The sequence below is a fragment of the Ipomoea nil genome, unplaced genomic scaffold (genome assembly GCF_001879475.1).
Source record: "Ipomoea nil cultivar Tokyo-kokei standard unplaced genomic scaffold, Asagao_1.1 scaffold1127, whole genome shotgun sequence".
Taxonomy (NCBI): Eukaryota; Viridiplantae; Streptophyta; class Magnoliopsida; order Solanales; family Convolvulaceae; genus Ipomoea; species Ipomoea nil.
Window position 1 is genome coordinate 50,476 of NW_017617555.1, and position 7,025 is coordinate 57,500.

Here is a 7,025-nt window from a genome sequence, read left to right on the forward strand (position 1 = left end):
ACTTTTTATTATTATTTTTTAAGTTTATATATATATATATATATATATATATATATATATATATATATATATATATATAGGCGGGTTCTGGTGCGGCAGTGTCTTACGGTGCGGTTATTTCTTACGGTGCGGCAACACCAATAGTTCACCAAATATGCACCATCAACGTTAGGAAATACACCACACAAAACAGAGTAAACAGAGCCCTGCATCACCAAACACACACCATTAGGTGTGAGTAAAAACACCATACACTGTTCGGAAATACACCATTGGGGGTGGTGAGTTATATGGTGTGTTTTTTTGAGTCTGTGGTGTATTTTGTGATGTTTTATTACATTTCATTGGGGTGTGTTTTTATTACACTGTTGGTGCATATTGTTAACACTGTTGGTGTATTCTGGAATTTGACCGCACCGCCGCACCGTAAGACCCCACCGCATATGAGCGCTCTTCTATATATATATATATATATATATATATATATATATATATATATATATATATATATATATTCAAATATTAGTGGAATAAAATATATATTTGATTCGTATTTGTATTTGAATTCGTATTTGAATTAAAATATTTGAACTCAAATCACAAATTAAATTAAAAATGTTTGATTTGTTTATCCCAGAATCGAACTGAAGAGTCAAGGACGGACCTGGACAGTCCACACAGTTCGGATTTTAAAATCTAATCCAATTTTTAAGATAAATTTCATTTTATTTTTTATGATAAACAATTTCCATAATATCGTCATGTGTTCATATTATCAGTTTTAATATTTGTCTAAGAAAGTGTTTGCTACGTACCCGAAGAGGTTTTTCGAAAGGATATTCTTAAACTTTATTTCCCAAATACTTAATAAGAGCCCCAGAATAATTGGTTCAAAAAGCATTTTTAAGTGATTTAATATTTTACTAAAAATTCTTATAAATAATGTAACAAAAGAAAACTAAAAAATAAATTTGAAAGTCTCACATTTTCTAGAGATGTTCTATATTTCTTTGAACCAAACAATGATACGGAAGCACTATTTAGCAGAACTTATTTAAGAACTTATAACTTATTTAAATTATTAATAAGTTGTAAGCTCTGTTTGGTAAGGTTCCCAGAATAAGTCATCACTTTCCTAAATTTATTTTCATCTTTATCTTTATTTTTTTTTAAATAAATAACATCATTTATCCCTCCCAATTAAAATCTTTTTGGCATTTTCTCTTCTCCTGTATTTTTATTCATCATCTTCTGATAATGGTTGTTTTTTTTTTTTTTAAAATATTCTCTCCCTTGAGCTCAGGTGTTATTTCTGTTTAGCTTCTTCTGTGATATTTTAGAATCATATTTGAGAAGAAGAAATGCTTGTGAAATATGACTTCAGCATTTTCCTAAACTGCAACTTTAGCTTATTATTATTATTATTATTATTATTATTATTATTATTATTGTTGTTGTTGTTGTTGTTGTTGTTGTTGTTGTTGTTGTTTTTAATTTAACAATATGACTTCAACAAATGTTAATAGTTTCATTTCTAAATATTAAATTTTAATATGTAAACAAACATATTTAAATTTAAAACTATTTAAATTTTATGAAGATGTCTTTTTTAGTCTTTTTACATTTATTAGCTTATCAAAAAGCTAATTTTACCAAACAATTTTAAAAATAGTTTGTTGTGGATTAAATAAAAATAAAAACAAATAAACTATGAACACTATCAAATTTCACATTTTATATTAAATTTAAAAGTTTTATAAACTTATATCCAAATTTACTATCAGAATTTTTTTAAAACCTCTATTGACTTGTTTATTACTTGACAAGTTGATAACAAATCTAATACCTCTTAATTATATTGACTGTTATATTCATGACTAGTATTTTCTATGCACGATGAGCAAAAATAAGTGTCCAAAATTAATACTTTATATGAAAATTTTAAATTTATTTAGATTTTAGATATTTATATTAGTACTAGTTTTTTTTTTTTTTTTTTTTTTTTTTTTTTTTACGCGCATTGCGCGAATATGATAATGCCCAATAATTATTTTTAAATAAGTACTTCAAAGTATATCAATGCAATATTATATAGGAGATGTTCTTGCATAGGTAAGTGAATGTTGAATTTGTTTAAAGTATATATAAATGCAAGTTAATATATGAGAGAATGATTATAATTGTCACTAAATTAAATGTTTACTGTGAGCATATATATCCATTAATGTGTATCTAACTATCAGCTTAGGTTTTTAGTTGAGATGGAGCACATGCTTCAATTTGGTATCAGAGCCAGACCAAAGGTCATGGGTTCGAATCTCAGCGTCACTCGTAAGCGATTACGGTTTACCGGTCCATGTGTTGGTTGAAATCCACCGTACACGTGAGGGGGCGTGTGAGCATATATATCCATTAAGTTGTATCCAACTATCAGCTTAGGCTTTTAGTTGAGATGGAGCACATGCTTCAATTTGGTATCAGAGCCAGACCAAAGGTTATGGGTTCGAACCTCAGCGCCACTTGTAAGCAACTACGGTTTACCGGTCCACGTGTTGGTTACCGTACACGTGAGGGGGCGTGTGAGCATATATATTGAACTATCAGCTTAGGCTTTTTAGTTGAGATGGAGCACATGCTTCAATTTTTACAACTTTGTAATAACGCTAGTCTAAATACTTAGTCTAAAAACGATAGTCTAAATAAATACTACTTTTGATTTAAATTTCTCTAAGTCTTCTTAATTCTCTTTTGGGTAGCATTATCACTATCCTCATCTTCAGTACATATCATGTCCTTTTTTTTTTATTGGTAGTATGTCACGTGCAATTGAGTTACTGGGAGTAGCATAGTTGGCATCATCATGACATGAGATTATGGTGTTGGAAGTTTTATATTTTCCTTGCTGTGTATATGACTGAGATTTTAGTTGTATTATGAACTCTTTATCTTAAAAGTGCATATTGATATTTGGTAGTGGTAGTTTTTCCCTACATGTTTCATGTGTTATGAGATGTGTGTCATAGATTATCATGTGGAAGTATTGAACAAAATATTAATATTTATTATATTTCTATAAAATACTTAGTAAATAAATATATAACATATTTTGTATTATATAACTTTGATATTTAATTACAAGATAATGTAAAAAGAAGATAATGAGCAATGTACTGAATATAATTAATTAATGAATTTGAATTGAAGGTAATGAATCTTTGAATTGTAGAAAATAATTTTTTTTTGAAGGTTGTAGAAAATAAATATAATATAACTAATGAAATTATATCTCTTTTTTAAAATTTTTATAATGCATAATTTCTTTTTTTTTGAATAATGACATTATAGACATTTAATTCTAAATTAATTAAATGCATATGTATTATTTTTTGTTGTAGCTACCAATTTATCTTAACTATAATAAAGCTATATGGTTTGTGAAGTAATTAATGTTACAATTAATGCCACAACATCCTTTATTATAAAAAACAAAAACAAAAAAAGCACAACATTTGAAAAATAAAATAGCTATATATTATATAATCATATAAAAAATGTACTTTTGAAAATTAAAATAGCTATATATTATATAATCATATAAAAAATATGTCCAATTATAGTTTAAAGTTACTCATACAAAATTTGAAATTTGCTTTCCAAACGTAATTATCTTAGTTATTATTCGTATTGTGAAAATTATAATATAGATGAAATACAATTAAGAATAAATCAATATAATTATGTAAATTCTCTCTATAAGTTATTTGAATATGCACATAATTAGAGATTATATTAACCATACAAAATTTTAATTTTAATTTAATTGTAATTTTGTATTCTATAAAAATAATAAATACTTGACCAATGGAAGCTCAAAAATATTATTATATTAAACAATTTAAAATATTTTAGTTTTTCAATTTTTTATCTATATTTTTAATAATATATTTTTTTTTGCCGTGCATCGCGCGGGTGAATTACTAGTTTAATTTAATAAGAGTAATAAAGTGGCGTATATACTTTTCATCAACAATATTAAAGTCATTGATTTTTTTTTTAATTTACATTCGTTGTTGAGACAAATTGTTTTGAGAATTTGTCAATGAAAACTGCTGTCAATGACAATAAATAATTCAAAATATATTGTTACAATAGATATTGCTATAATGATATAATAAAAATTAACTTACAATTTTTTTTAGAAGCTTTCATACATTGATAAAATTATAAGAATGATGTGCAAACTTGTTCAATTTGAGCCGATGTAACATGGTCAATTCTTTGGAAAATTGTCCGATCTTCTTACAGTCCAGGTGTAGTTGTATTTCTGATCAACAACTTTGTAATTAGGTCGCGCGGGCCTGACAATGATGTAAGAACAATTTTGTCCAATAAAAAATAATAATAGTATAATATTTGTAAAGTAATGTACAATTGCACCGTTATAAAAAAACATACGAAAAAATATTAATACCATAATGACCTAAATCATTCCTATAATGCAAAAAGCATAATTGAAATATTGAGTTTTGTTCTAAATAATCAAATGAAGATTAATTAAACGGAAAAAAAAAGTTTTTAACCAAAATTTGTTTTTTTTTTTTTTTAAATGCAAGAAAATGATTTTCAAAGTTCATAATTTATAATCTTTGATGCTTCAACTTTGAATGTTTTGTATTTAGTCGGGTTAATTATTTGACCAAAGTTTATGTTAAATTTTATATTGTATTTATTTTTTTAATACTTCGTATATTTTAACATATTCGTAGTATATATTTAACAATTATGCAAACTCTAATTGGGATGGGTTCGAATATTCCAATGAGTAAGTTAAGAATAATAAATAGTTAACGGAATATTCCGTTACTAAAGTTTATAGTAACGAAATCCAGAGTTATTTAAGGGAAGAAAATAATATAATAGAGGGTAAATAAGGAAAATCATTAAAAAAATACTTAAATTAAAATAATATGAACTATTCATTTCAAGAAACAATATAATTAGATCGACATTCTTTTGTTCCAGTTAAGGGCCTAACATTATTGGCTCTTATTAGATTTGTAGATATAGATAAATAATACTAATAATAATGTAAAGCATTTTTATAAATTTGATATTTATATTTTAGAAAATAACTAACATATAACTCCAATATATAATGTGTATATATTATTATTGAAGGAGATTAAAAAATATATATATTGGATGCATGTGTATTGTAACAATAGTGGAAAAGATAACGGAAGTTATAATGGTAAGGGTATATTTGTCTAAAATAATTATATAGTACAACTCTTGTAGAATAATGTATTAAAAAAATGTAACGAAAAAACAAAAATAAATGAATGGTATAAGTGTATAACCTTCGTTCACACTTATTAGTTTTTAGAAGGAGTTAATTCCATTTTTGTCCTATATTTATAGGTGACAGTCCACTTTTAGTCATTTTTTTTTTTTATCAAAACATCCATTTTTGGTCTTGGTAATATTGTGACATGACCAATTTTAGTCCTCTATGGCTCTATCAACAAAATCGTTGAAATTTCGTTAAATTGAAGGACATTTTGATCTTTTTAATACAAAGTGCATCGATCCGTTATATTTTTTATGTTTATTTTTTTTTTGAAAAAATTCATAATTGAAGAGCGAAATGCCCTTTGTATAACGAAATTTCAATAATTTTTTTGATAAAGGACAAAAATGGAATTAACTCATTTTAGAAGTGTTGAGTACAAGATAATTTTTTTTTTTTTTTTTCAAGTCACTTAGTAAAATTGAATAAAATTGTACATAAATTAATGTTATAACAGAAATAGAAAATATATTCATGTAATCAATTGCAATAATATTTTTTTTGGTATTGTGCTTACTTTTTAGTATTACAAATTCTTTACAATCTTAAATTTTTTACGGAAGTTTTTTTTTTTAAAGGGAAAATGACACTTTTTACCCCTGAGTTATATACTTATAGCACTTTTTCCCCCTCAATTATTTAGGTAAGCACATTAGCCCCCTCAATTATTTTAAAAGTGGTGTTTTCTCCCCCTGATATATTAAATTGACATTTATACCCTTAAAGTAAACATTTTATTTATTTTACTACTCCAACAAATTATTGTGTATACGTAGGGATGACCACGGTTCGATTTGAATTGAACCGGATAATAAAGCAATCGAATTAATAGTTTACGGTTATAATTCAGATCTAGAACCCAATATTTAAATGTCAATTTATTAAAATTATGTATCAAAAAAATTGAATCTTGAACCGTGAACCGGCGGTTCCGGATCTGATTCGCGGTTTTGAACCGTCTTTATTTTAAAATTTTATTTTTTATTTTAAAATAATCTAAATTCAACAATAAATGTATTTTATTTTTTCAGTTCGGAACATGAACCGTCCGTTCCGGTTCACGATTTTAATAAACTCTAAATATCGAATTTCGATTCTAAATTGTAATTGGAATATTTCGGTTTGGTTGCTATAGTGTTTGTTTAGTTTGAACCAAATTATGGTCATAATTTGTTGGAGAAAAAAATAAATTAAATATTTAGTTTAAGGGTAAATATGTCCATTTAACATTTCAAAGGGAAAAACAGCCACTTCAATAATTTAGGAGGAAAAAATGCTATAAGTATATAACTTAGGGGGAAAAAGTGCCATTTTCCCTTTTTTAAATATAAGAAATTAAAAAGGAAAAAAAGTACGGAGTAGTTATTTATTTGGGGCGTAAACAATAGCACGTGAACAAATTTAATTGTGTAATGGATTTTTACCTACCCGGAGGAGAAACACGCGGCAATACAAGGTTGGAAGACATTCAACACGAATACAACCTTATATTACTTCTTTTTGGCGTTACCCAAAATAAATCAAAACGCTGCGAACTACTATGCAGTGTAATTACATATCTATTATCATTTTAAATTGATTATTACAAGATCAAACTTTAATAGTGAGAGTATTGATGCTTTGTGTTAAAAAAATTGAGAAAGTATCAAACATATATTACATTGTAAAGAATCAT